The sequence below is a fragment of the Ixodes scapularis genome, unplaced genomic scaffold (assembly GCF_016920785.2).
Source record: "Ixodes scapularis isolate PalLabHiFi unplaced genomic scaffold, ASM1692078v2 PGA_scaffold0__279_contigs__length_252992795, whole genome shotgun sequence".
Lineage (NCBI taxonomy): Eukaryota > Metazoa > Arthropoda > Arachnida > Ixodida > Ixodidae > Ixodes > Ixodes scapularis.
In genome coordinates, this window is record NW_024609835.1 from 143,901,697 (window position 1) to 143,916,432 (window position 14,736).

Genomic DNA, 14,736 nt, shown 5'->3' on the forward strand with positions numbered 1-14,736 from the left:
TTGTTCACAATTTATAACACTGAACCCTCGCTCACACGGAAAAAGCTTGAAGGCTTTCTAGCTTCAAGGCGTCTTTTAGTTATTATTTTTAACGACGCTGTAGTGAATTTGCACTTCGCTTTTTTGTATTCAATGAACCTAAAAGATGAATGAGCAAACTTCTTGCTATCAACAACAATTTATGATTTACGGCACAAGATTGCCCAGGCACGGCCCGGGCCGGCCCGGGCCGGCGCGGCCCGAGAACTTTTTTGTTCAAACCCGAGCCCGGCCCGGGCCCGAGAAAATACGTGCTACCCGGCCCGAGCCCGGCCCGCGGGCCGGGCCGGGCTCGGGCTTTCGGGCTGGCCCGGGCCTGTGCAGTGCTCTAATATAAAGGCCTTATTTGTTGTCCCCACCCCTTGGTGTTTACCCAACAAAAGGCCTGTGGACATGCCCACAGGCCAATTGTGGGCATTTTTATGCGTCTTCACGTAAAAATACTAACAATAAACGGAGTGACGTTTATTGTTAGTGCCTGATCCCCCCCAAAAGCAGTCGCAGAGGCTGCCAGCTTGACCCACTTCGGCTTTTGTCCTGAGCTGCGCATAAACAGCGTGTATTCTGCATTGTTCATGCAGGCCGGAGTGGTAACTAAAGAGCCCCTCCTCCCCATCAGGCGACTGAAGAACACGAACCCCAGCCAAACGCTGACGCGTCGTTCGTGTAAGTAAAGGCCCGTTCACGCTCTTGCGACCGAGTACGACCGAGAGAGACCAGACAGGTTTTTAATCCTCTTACGACGTCTTAGGACCAGCTCCGCAGCAGCGCGCCCTGTCCTAAGAAGTCGCAAGAGGATTAAAAACCGGTCTTGTCTCTCTCGGTCGTACTCGGTTGCAAGAGTGTGAACGAGCCTTAAGCCGAGTGCTGAGTCATTTTAATTTGTTCTCCCCATCCGTGTAGCTCTAAAGTTAGCCGCTTCGGGCGCCACAGCCTGATCTCCTTCCCAATATCAAGTGAAGGAGATATCTCGCATTTTTACCCCCAGTCTGACACGTGACACAATCATCTCTCGCGAAATTTCTTCAGCTTCGGTGTCGTGACAGACATACTTTTGTTAGTTTACTTTATGTACGCTTCGTCTGTTAGTAATAGGTAGCTAGAGTTACAAACCTCAGTTCCTTTTTTTTTTAATTACTAACTAGATGCTAACAGTTGCTTAAAACATAACCAAAACTGTATTACTAACTTTTGCTAGGGAATAATTTGTGTGTTATGAATGGGTTACCGCACTGAGAACGGCATTTGTTTACGTGGTAGAACTGCCATGCCATTTGCGCCAAGCTGCGCTAAAACAAAAACCCTGCTACATGCTGCTCGAAAGGTTGTATTTGTGCACAATTTGCGCCATATCTGCGCCGAAAAGGAGCTGTCTTAAAAAGGAGACTGAACGTGTCTGGCACGTGGCATTTTTGGCGATGCCACTGAAAATGAAGAAAGTACAAATGCGTTTTTTTCTGGTGCCTAAGTACTATGTGCGAAGAGTACGGCTGTGCGAATATTCGACCTATACGCTATGTTATAATCACTTCAAAATTAACTCCAATATTCATACTTTTCGAAGTGTTGACTGCGGCGCCTTAGCCGCCTTGACTGCGCTTCTCCACAAGCAATCGAGGCACTGCGGAGAAGCAATACCCGCAGAGCTGGCACCGCGATCTCGCGACTCCCTTCGCCGCAGCGCAGCCGCTCACCTTGGCGAAAAACACACCTTCGAAATGGTACAACGCACGCGCGCGCCTAAAGTAATACTTAAAAAATAAAAAAAATACGTGATTTGTTATATTTATATTGAAGTAAAATCTTCAAAACTTAACTGTGGCTTTTATGCTAGCCTGTAATGCAGCGATGTTTTAACAGCCTGTGTTCATGACTTGTGCTTGTTTGGTTTTAATTAAGAATTGAAGAAAATATTTTCATTTAGCAAGAAGATTTGTAAATCCCCTTAGTTAAATATGGCGGGTCTCCCTTATGGATTTAATTTTATATCAGATCTGTCGTTTACTTGACATCCTAATGTAGGCATTGGACTGTCTGGGGCAACAGTCTATAATTCTAGCTAAGTTAAACTTAACAGAGCTCATAAGTGGGCATTTAGAAGCGTGGAAGCAACCTTTGCCAGTTCAGCTGAATATTTGTTTAAGCAGGTGTAACAGTAGTAAAAGGCATGCAAAAAGGCTCACCAACTATTCAATGTTCGATTAAAAAATATTCGGCCAAAATCACTACCGTAAAATACCGTAAATTCCACAAACATAGCTTGCTCCTAGTTATCGCAATGTTTGGAACAATGATGACCTTGCCGTAAATACGTCTAGTTCGCTATTTCGGGATAAAAGCGAACATTACTGATAGGGGAGTACAGTCATCTTTGCCTCATTACTCCTTGCCGCAGTAAGTTTGCATAGGACACATGATCTAAAAGCAGCAGTTTTTTCAACTTCTCATGATTTCTCACCGAAAGATAGCCCACTCTTTATTTTCACCAAATTTTCTTTCGATTTTATTCGGGCTATTTCTTGGAATTTTACGGTATCCCCTTTGAACTTGCTTTCAACCCAAAATCTATTATTTTCAAATGCCTAACCAAGAGTTATCGGTTTTTGTGCGAACGGTGCTCAGATGGATCACATGAATAGATAGCGCTAGTCGTTCTGATCGGTTAGAGTAGCTGTGTGCTTCGCTTAGCTGCTCTAATGACAGCTGCAAGTTGAATACGAGCGGCCGGAAGCGTGAGAAACATTCCGCACAAAAGTGCCCATTTGATGTCAAACTCGCGACAATTTCCTCACCGTGATAGAAACCCTACAAAGTAGTCAAAAACATTTTTTTCACCTCAAACACATCTTGAAGACGGCATCGGTACTTCTAATAGGTTAATTAACACAGGTGAAAAATTAATGGCGTATGATTGTTCAATAAATAAACAAACATCTGTACTGGCTAGGTCTCCTGTAGGTATGTTACCTTAAATATCTCTCAACACTCCAACAACTGAAGTTTGTTTTTTTTTCCACAGGCTAACTTTTAAAGAGATTGTATGAAAAATACTGACATGAAAGCTGAAAATAGTTTGCAACAAAATTGAGAATCTCCGTTCCAAAACCCGTTGTTCCCTGCTGCAACAGCTGCTCTTAATTACCATTTGTCAGTTCCACCACCGTTCCTACCGCCTTTTTTCGCATTTCATCTAACACGTATGATGTGAACGTCATGAAGAATGAAAGGTTATTTCGATTTGCGCAAGATCATATATTGTCGAAAAAAACAGCCGACAGTATTGCTATTCCCTAGAGGAATATTATGTTCAATATTTTCATGTTATATGGACGCGCCGCTCAGCCTCGTGGTTGTAAGGCAGCATTGATGCAAATGCAGCAAGAGAGGGTTCGCTGTTTCGAATAATTAACGGAAACGCCACGTCAACTTTTGGGCACACAAGACAAACACAAAGTCGAAGGTTAAAAAGAAGAAAAAAAAACTGTAGCATTTATATTTCCTCCATCACCAGTTAACTGCAGATAACTGTTTGTAAAACGTTTATTGCGCTATCTTAAAGGGGCGGAGGAAGAAAATTCGTTCGGAATATTATTTTCGCTTCACACGATCCTACTGCATGGCACTACGGGGAGGGTCCCCGTAGTGCCTGAAAAGTTTCATTCGATGAAACTTCCCCCGTAAATCAAGTAATTTCCTATCTAGAAAGTTGTCGCTTTAAATTCATTATGCTTGAGCAGAAATCGTAATTATCTTCTACAAAACGAGCGGCACTATTCTGCACGCGTTCTAGCTTCGATATTTGATTTGAACAGTATTGGTTCCGCACCGGGCAGGCATATTCTAGAATTGGCTTCACGTTGGGCGTCTATAACAATTCCTCTTTGAAATTCGGTTTGGTATAGTTTCAAACGGAGTTGGCTTTAACAGACCTTTCCGGCAGTATGTTGTGCCCCCCGCGGCTGCTTTACGCGCTGTGACATACGGATGTGCGGCGCGTGAAAGTAACCAGGATGCGAAGACGAAATTGACGTTGGTTTAACAGTTCGTGATTTCAGAACGCAGAGAAGGCAGAAGTAAAGCAAAACAGTGTTTCATAATCTTCTTTTTCCTTCGCTTTATTTTGTGTGTGTGTGTGTGTGTGTTTTCTATGCTTCCAATAATAAGAAAGAACGAATTGTGCCGTTACCACGATACACGAAGCGTTCGAGCGGCACGAGCGTACGTCCGAACAGCCCCACAATTCCCCTCGTTGCAGGTCTCCCGGAATTTTCCGGAAAGGTGTATTGTTATTGCGCCTATTCGTTTGGCCCTGGATAGATCGTGGCTAAAATAAACACCCAGATATTTCACATTAGCAATGTTGTACATGTTCCTCGAAAGAAGCACTCGATTACAATTACAATTACTCTCGGTTAAAAAGCATTAAACGTGATTATCTGATTACTTAGAAGAAAAGTAATTTGCCATTATTTGAAAAATTAACCATTATTTTTATGATTACTTCTGATATACAAACCTCTGTTTCTTTTTCTTGGTTTATTACTAACTAGATGCTAACAGTTGGATAAAACGCAATAAAAAATTTATTACTAACCTTTGCCAGTAAACAATTTTTGTTATGAATTGGTTGCCGCACTGATAACGGCGTTTGTTTGCTATTTCGTTTGCTCACACTTCATGTAACACGCAGCATGTGAACGTCACTGAGGGAATTAAACCTAAATGTGATTTTGATTCGTGCAGGGTTACTTCAAAGCTAGGACAGAGGGACATGGATGTTTGTATTGTTTTATGTACGTACTGTGTATTGACGACAACAACCACCGACAATATTGCTATCTCTAGAAGAATTTAGTGTCCAATAAGTCATGTTATAAGGACGCCCTGCTCAGCCTAATGGTTGTTAGGCAGCATCGATGCAAACGCAGCAAGAGCAGTTTCGCTGCATTGAATAATTGACGGAAACGGTACGTCAACTTTTGGGCACACGAGACAAACACAGGGTCGAAAGTTAAATAGAAGAAAAAGATAACCATATCTCTTATATTTCCTCCATCAAAAGTTGTGTGAAAATACATGTTTTGTAAAACGGTTATTGCGATATCTTAAACGGGCGATGCAAGGATATTAATTTAGAATATATTTTTTTCCCACTTTACACGATCATACAGCACTTCTGGGGCCCTAAAATACTCGCACGCAAAGCAAATGACCAAGAATCTTCTTTGTTGCGGTGTAAACTCACGAATAAAGGCGAGCGTTTTCTTTGAATATCTACAACGCAAAAGCTCGAGAACGTAGTTTCGAAGTCGCAGTGTACCCACGTGGCAGTGCTTGAATGCGGTTCATAGATTGCACCTCAGAATCGCGTGATCACTCGACTTGGGCTCAAGATAATCAATAGCATGACCAACAGTTGAATAGCGATCGTGCCCTATCGCTTCAATGACGACAATAGCCGAATCCTATCGTCCGCAACCCAGCAACTCAGTGAGAGTCCTATGCCTTGCCAACCCCTGCGCGTGTCTCTGGTAAACATTGGCGGCATATAATCGACTCAAGATTACGCGGCCGCTTGTCCTTCCTGCAAATGGAGGGGGAAAACCCTTCTCGTTTTTATTTTATTTTTTTAGCGGCTAGGCTTACACAGGGAGAAAACCTAACGCGTACCTAATGGTTATAAACGTCAGGGATTCATTGTAAATAGTATCTACGCAAAGTGTAAAAATTGTTGTACCGCAGCTTTTCTGGAAAGTTCTATTGTTATTGCGTCTATTTGTTTAGCCTAGGATATATTGTTGCTAAAACAAACACCCAGATATTTCACATTAGCAATGTTGTACCCGTTCCTCAAAAGCAGTAGTCGGTGACAATTACAGTTAGTTTCGGTTTAAAATAAACATTAAATTTGACTACTCGATTATTTGAGAAGAAATGCAATTGGTCGTTATTTGAAAAAGAAACCATTACTTTTCCGATTACTTCTAAATTTCAAAAAAAAAAAAAAAAAAAGTTCTGCCGGTTTGAGAACTAGTCTTTCGCACATTCTATTAATTCATTAGAATCACCCAATTATAATCTACTTATAATATTAATTCACCAATCTCGGTAAACCATTGTCTCTCGGAGGCTTCGTTTGAATTTTTTTTTTGGTAGGAAACTTCTACAAACAACGGGTGCCATTAGAAAAGAGAGCGGAGAATAATAACGGGCACGAGTAATTTTAATATTTCCAAAATCATTCAGATTACTCTTGTGATTTCTTTCTTAAAAAAGTAATCAAATCATTAAAAATTACTCTTCCAAATTATTGAATAACAGTACTTCGATTGCTAGTAATGGGTACCTTACAAATCTGGAGATCAGTAACCTCATTTAGAGCAACACCGTCTACTTTACATTTTGATAAGAATGGTGGCCTTTTGTTTCGTGAATATAACATAATTGCATTTATTAATATTTTGAAACATTTCCCATTCGCCACATCATGTCATTACTTTTTCTAGCTCTAACTGATGTTACAAATTTATTGAATAAAAAAATGTAAGTTTGGAAGGAAGAATGGTACTACCTATGGTCATTGGATTTATAGAAAGAAACATATCATTCCACAGTGTCTAAGAATTTTAAACATGTTTTCTTTTTCTTTTTTTTTTTTGTTCGCAGTCCTCAGAACGAACAAAAAAGTCTAAATTATATTCACAATGGCAAACGTAAGTAGCCGATTGAGCTAAAGCAAAAAAGATGTGTTGAGTCATTATATTATAAGAAGTCTGACATTTTGAGTCCACTTCGACTTGATGTCGGACTGGTCGTCGCCTTTTCGGACATATGAGCCACTGGACTCTTCGGATTATCTCAGATTAGGGGTGCTTGATTATGAAAGCAATGGATCGTCTTACTTGAATCCATGCTTAAGTGGTCTTGGCACACAATATGTACAGTGTGCCGCAATATGAAAGACCCACTCGGAGCGCGTGGCCAAGCGCTCTGGGTGGGTCTTTCATATTGCGGCGCACTGTACATTATCTACAATAGATTATCACGCAGTCAATGATAAAAGGGTTCACAGAGTATTTAAGAGCCAGAAGCCTGTGAAGTTCTGGGTCACGCAGCAACTCGGCATTCGATCCTCTTCGTTGTCCCCCATCCTTTGCAGACACGTAAGCACACCTTTAGAGCCAACTTTATACATATTCCCTTCACTTGACTGGAGTCCTAAGCTAAAAGTATATCTGACCAATCCAGTTCCTCAAATGCGCTACTTGAAACTTATGCCGAGGCTTGATCTCAAACGTTCAGCCATCACGTGACACTCTGGAGGGCCGTGATTGGCTCGTACTGCTTCTTGCTTCGGTTCCCACGGCTAGGAAATTATAAAAGAAATATAGTGCGCTACATTTATTTTTATTTTTTTATTTTTTTTTTTTCATTTAAAGAAATGAGTCTGCTTCGGAAAGAAAAAGCATCCAAAGTCAACCAGCAAACCCCAAGAGAGCACATGCTCTTCTGGGTTTTGGTGTACATCAATTAGATAGGGCTAAACTAAGGCTATCAGTAATTTAAAAAAAAACTTGTCATATACGTTACACTTTACACAGTATGTTCCTTCTTTAACATGCAAGGTAACGTTAGCATGAGCTAGCAGCACACACAAAGAGCAGGAGCTGTGGCGTAGTCAGACAAGAGGAGGAGGTGACGTTTTCACATTGCCAAATGCTGCAATATTTCACCTTCCCATCCACGTCAATGACAGGTGACGACGGACATTCGAGATCTTAAAAGGTGCACATTCTGACGTTGTATAAGGTGAACATACTATTTTCTCGTACCATCTGACGTGTGTAAATAGGTACTTGTGTTTTTCTTTGGTTTTTGTGTAGCGCGTATAGGAACGCAGCATCCTTCTTGGGATGATTTTGCGCTCTAGAAACAGCGTAGGTAAAAACTAAAGAGGGAAACACTATTTTATTTCTATAGACTACGTTAAAGCGCCATGAATCCAATGTTTTTATTTATTTTATTCTTTTTCGTTGATAAACGTGCACTGCGCAAACACGGCATCAAATAAATTCTTTTTTTTTTTTTTTTTTTTTTTTTTTTTTAGAGATAGAAATTTCGTTTTTTCGCCCTAACAGAGGAGGTCCTCGGAAAAGGAGGTACCATCGCTTCATAGAGTTCGGGGCGGGGTGGGCGGGGAAGGAGAGAGGAAAAGGGGAAGCCGCCGCCCCCCCCCCCCCCCCCCCCTCCCCCAACCCTCGAGAAATTAAAAACTTCGCCTATGCGCTCCGCTATGCCGCGTTTGCTACACTCTAAAAATGAGCCCGTGCGTCTACTTTCCCGCACAACGCTCGGAGAGCCAATCACCGCAACTTACGGGGGCAGCTCAGCGAATGACGATGCCGAAACATATGTTTAGATTAAAAAACGAAGTCTGAGTTGTGACATACAGCAATGCAAACCTGCATTGCTGAATGTCAGCACTGCAAACCTGAATTGCTGAAACCTCAAACGCTTGCATTGCTTAATGTCACAACTCAGACAGCGTTTTTTGGCCTAAACGTACGTTTCGGCATCGTCATTCGCTGAGCTGCCTCCGCAAGATGCGGTGATTGGCTCTCCGAGTGTTGTGCGAAAAAGTAGACACACGGGATCTTTTTTTTTTTTTTTTAGTGTATGCTCAACGTCGGCGTGTGACAGGTCCTTTAGGTGGTGCTGCGCGAACCCGGTTTAAGGGGGGAAGGGGGGCTGTAAGGGGGTTGTGTTTAAGGCTGTACTTGTTTATTATGCAGGAAAAAAATGTTGAGTCATTAGGGCTGTGGAATCTGGACGCATACACGTCATATTCCGCAAGAGGGCGTCTTTGCGGATGCTCGGAACGCGTTCTAGAGCCCACTTGACGAGTAACTTAAAAAAAAAAAAAAATATCTATGACAAAAGGAAGACAAAATAAGGTAAGCCTTATTTTTGTTTCAAGTGCAACGATTCCTCGAAAATTGTGACAAGATGCACAGGCTCGCATAATATTCTTGTGCCGCTTGGGAACCTTTATTTGCGACAAGTAGCCAGAAACCCTAACACAGTTCTGTCTTTCATGTTGATAACTCCTGAACTAGGTAATGTATTCCGGGCCAAGCCCATAATTCCCAAGTTTCATTAATAACAATGCATGATTGACCTTATCAAAGGCGTTGTACATATCCATATACACTGTATCTACCTAATCCCGGCTCTGAACAATTGGCAGAGAATAATTAAGAAATGCGCATAAATTTGTTTCAACGGATCTTCCTGTTAGAAACCCACCATGCATAGAAAGAAACTACCTTTGGTTTAAAAATTATATAGGTGGTTGTACATCACCTTCTCGAATACTTTTGAGAATGCATCTGAAAGAGATTTAGGAAGACAATACTAACGTCACTAGAATTACCAGATTTAAAAATTGGAACAAGAATTAAATATTTCCGGTTTTTTTTTTTTTTTTTTTTGGAAATACACCGGTTTGCAGCGACAAGTTAAACAACTTCTCAAGAATAGGAGCGAAATTTTTACAGCAACGCTTCACAATAAAATTGGGAATACCATCGCAGCTGGCGTATAATTTAGAGTATAGTTTTCCAACAGCCGCAAGTACCTCATCGACCGTAATTCTCGTAAGAGGCAAATAGTTATCAGACCCCCATGTTCCGGACGAACTAGTGTTGACACTAGAAAAGCATGAACTAAAATTATATGAAAACAGTTCGCAAATAGACTTTTGGGACTGGTCATTAACGAGGAGCTTCGTTGTTTGTTCACGGCACATGCAATGCTTTTCATACCAGAAGTTCAGTTTCGTCTTTTTATGCAATCTATGGTAATGCAATTTTAACCTTAATTAATGTTGTAGGTCCCTAGAGAACCATTTCGGATACTTCTCGGGACGTTGAAGGTGCCTAGGAATAACACATTCATTGCTTTATTGACCACTGATCTAAGACCGTCCGCCATTATGCTTCAACCATATTTCTCAAAATATATAAAGAACCGAAAATAATCATCGAGATCGTACGTATATCTTAGCACGCAGCAAGGTGGTATCACACTTAAAGACATCGAAAACGAGATTGCGAGCGGAGGGTGGTAAGCACCAGCATTTACAACCATCAGCATCTCGCGGAAGTGACTCACTTACGCGAGTCACTTCCGCGAGATGGAAGTTAGATAAAACTAGATTCAAAATATTACCGGAGCAGTTCGAAAACATGTTCTGCTGCGTAAAATCGTTAAAATTCATAAATTTAAACAAGCAGGACGTTTTCTGATGCCTGCATAAGCTTTCACTGTTAATGATACCGCAAGGCCAGTCAACCTTTGGCAGATTAAAATCTCGGTAAATTTGTACGCGATATTCAGTCATATGAATATTGTTTTCCAGGAAATGGAAGTTCTCTATAAAGATAGCAGAATCTGAGACCGGGGGAGAATAATATAATCCTATAAAAAGGTTGAACCCATCAGCGGAAGTTATCTCCACCCAAACCCATTCTTGATAAGTTTCTAAATCGTGACGTTTATGTTCGTTCAAAGATCGTCTGCAAGCTATAAATGCACCACCGCCGTATCTCATCCCGAAAGTGTATTCACAATATCTTTGAAACAAAGAAAAAGAAGGAAAATAGTCATTACTGGCGATACCGTCATGAAGCCAGGTTACCGACGTTAAAACAATATCATAATTCCTGTCTAGTATGATAGACGTAAATTTATAAGTTTGGGTTCTAAGACCACGGACATTTTTGTAGTATACGCTAAGATTTTGAGCCATGATCAGCTTGACTTATGGTATTCAAAACAGCCCCGTAATGCCGTGAGATAGGCATCTCCCAATAGAAGGACGAGAAAGAGAGCCATCCGGCCACACATCAGAAGTGTTCAATGCCACCAATGCTTCCTCATCAATAGCGAGATGCAACGGATTGTAAGGTCGGAAAAATCGTTTTTAGACGCGTGCATATCACTAATTTGTGCCCGAGGACGGTTCTTGCGGTAGCTTCGTTGACTCGACAGTCGTGGCTGGGTCCGACGGGACACAAGCAAGCTTTTCAAAGGCGGTACACGAGGAACCGCTCTAATGTTGCAGTTTCTAGCTTGACCGAATAAGGTCCGAGGCCTTGGACGACCATCCTGGTTGGAGCGAGGATGGTCACTCGTGTTGTAAGCCGTATTGGCGGACTCACGGTTGCTCAGATGTGCGGACGATGACAGAATCCCGCGAGTCTTTGCATTTCTGAGAAAGTAACGAGCTTGTTCCTCCTTGCGGCGGGAGCCCTGAGCAACAGAAGCGTGGGTGGGCGCCGTTCGTTCCGGGGCGACGGGTGACGCGTCTTTGGAAGCAGCCGCAACAGTCTCTTTTAAAACTGCTGGGCGCAGCTGAGATACCTCCACTCGGAGAGCACTGTTGTAGGCACCTAGAAGCTTTTCCTCGGCCGTCCAAATGTCGAACCGAGACGACAGACGCACGGGCAGGCGAAGAATTTCCAAAGAAGTCCCCGCAAGTGCATATTCACTGTTGTCCCCATCGCCGATGTTGGATTCCGTGTTCCCAGTGGTGGGCGTGGCCCCGCCATCAGATTCGACACCGATAAGCCTTGTTGTGGAAGGATCGGCGCGCCTTGAACAGCCTCTGCAATTGGAGCTGCGTTTTCCGGACTGCACAAAGATATCATATTCTTCGGCCTGAATATATAAGCACTTGCAGTGGACCCGGCGAGTGCATGACGCACAGTGTAAAGTTTGTTGTCTTATAATCTTATTATTATAATATAATAATAGCAATAATAATAATAATAATACATTTATTTGTACATCATGAATGCAATAATGACTCCAGGCCGGTTCGTCAAAGCCAGCAAGGGTTTGTGTGGCTGAACCAAAGTAGCACTGGTGACAGAATAGATTCAAAAAAGAAAAGAAAAAACAGAGGAGGACTTGAGAAAAAATGACGTCAGTTGCAACAATAAAAAACCTATCACAAAAATTAAAGGCCACACACACTATAATAATAATAGTAAGGAATAAGTCACATGACATAATATTAATAGTACAATATAAATAATAATACTAATGATATATTATTATAATATAAATAATATAATAATAATACTAATAACGAATAAAACACACTATAATAATAATAATGATAATAATAATAATAATAATAATAATAATACATTTATTCACACATGTAGAATCAACAATGGAATTACGGGTCCGGTCAAAGCCAGCATGGGCTTGTGGGACCAGGCCCTGCAGTAAAAGAATTCGGAAGTGCACATTGTCACGAGGAAGAGAAAAGAAAAAAGACAGTTGCACGAGACAGTGGCAGTGGCACAAGACAAAACAGAGGCACGAGATAAAAGGCATAGTTTCATGAATCCAAACCATCACATGTTGTAGGCTGAGCACTATGCACACGATGCGTTGACCCCGTTGTCTGAAGGACTGTAGCTCGAAGTGATCGAACGACGAGGGATCACTGACACTCATGGACACGAAAGCTTGCACATACCGTAGATTGTAACTGTGTCGCTGTTAAGGTGGCATCGCACACACACACCAAAGTACCGAAGTAAAGTGAAAGAAAAAACAACCATGAGCACATGGAGACTATTGTCTATGTCCTTGATGGGTGCAGGCCTGTGTCAGACGTCTATTTTTGGTATTGATAGCCATCATAAAAGACAACATAGTACAAGGTGCCGGTGCATATCTGAAATTAGGGTTGTATTGGATGCGCGCTGGCCAAGAAGTATGGGGTCAAAATTTGATACCAATTCCGCGTGCTTTATATCATTGCATCGATACGGCAGAATACATCTTTCTCAAGCTTTTCGTCAATGTTTTGTTGAAAGTAATTGCCAAAACCGACTCAGGGATGCTATTGAAGACATTAGGCACATAGAATATACGCAAACTTTCACCATAATGGGTCCTTACATGAGGAATTTGGAAACGAAGATAATTTCTTAGGTCACGAGATGGTAAGGATGGTATAATAAACTCACTGTCCCAAAAATGTCTTCGTATTACAGTCTGAAGGAACAGGGAGTGAAACGTAGGCAATTCCAAGAACGAGAAAAGGTTGACATTTTTTGAACATTCTGTGTTGTATGCAATGCTCTTTAGAGTATTTCGTAGAATTCTGTCAATTCTTGACTGCCATAGAAGGGGGCAATTAAAAAAAAGGGTGATGCCATACCTCAGGACACTGCAGGTAAGAGCATGCATTATACATTTTCTTATAGTTAGCGGCATATATGCCTTAATATGGTACATCATACAATCTACTGTTCTCAGCCGTTGACATAGGTATGACATGTGGGTGTTCCAAGATAGGTCGCAATCGAAGTGAATGCCCAGGTACTTAATCGTGTTAACATATTGAACAGGCTCACAGGTAGAACATGAGCAGCATGAGTTATGAAGAAAGAGTGGGGCGGTTAAACTCACGCTTTTTAAAGGGTTGCGGAAACAAATAAGCTTTGTTTTGGTAGTATTTACTCGAAGTTTGTTTGCCTGGAACCAGTCCATTACCTTATTGGCATCTACTTGCAGCATGTTAACCGCATGGTGATATGAAATATGTTGAGACAATAAAACTGTGTCATCTGCATATTGTAGTATCACACAGTTCGTCGTAACTATGATAATTATGATAATTATGATAATAATAATAATAGTAATTTTATTTCCACAAACAATCAAAACACAATACAAGATACTGGTCTGCCCAAGCCAAATGAGGCTTGTAGGGCAAGGCCTGGCAAGTCGCGCGGCGCAAGGAGAAAAAGTAGTAATAGTAGTAATAATCATAATAATTTTAATCAACATTGCAAATATAACCACTCGAGTGTCGGGTCTGGTCAAAGCAGCGGAGGCTTGTGGGACCAGATCCAGCATTTGGTGTGGCAGACAGGATATTTGCACGAACTCACATCACGTGCGCAGAAAAAAAAAACACATTTCAATGTTTCATCAGAGTACAGGCGGCAAGTCAGAGTTAATGTTTTAGTCGAGTTTGTATATATATCTTGAAGATAAATCATAAAAAAAACACTGACTAGCACACACTTCCACACTCAAAGTTACGCAAAAATGCAAAAAGAAAGAAAAAAGAACACGATATATTGTATTGAAGACACGATTGTTTCTTGTTCAGTCAGGGAAATTCACTATGGGTGTGTTCACACAAGGAACAAAATGCATAGGATCAAATGACGCATTTCACACAATAAATCCACCCGTCACATTGTGTGGGAAAAAAAAAGAAAAGATAAGTGCTTTAGTACAAAAAAAAGAAATGACACGAGGGAATATGCGAAACTTAAGAAGAAAGAGATAAGAGTTTAAAGGCAGCAAAGTTCACTGTGTATACACGTCTAAGAACGAGCTCCTGAGAAATGTTTTTAATGTCTTGTTTCAAGTAAGCACAAGCAAAAAATCTGAGATTTCGTTAAACATTTTGGGGACACAAAAATGAGCGAATAATTTCACCGTGATCAGTTCTCACCCACAGAGTTTGAAAACGCGGAGCAGATCTCAAGTCACGAAGTGGACTTGACAACACCTTGAACTCACTTCCCCGGAAGTGTCGCCAGATAACAGTTTGGAGAAATAGAGAGTGAAAACAAGGTAACTCGAGAGAGGCAAACA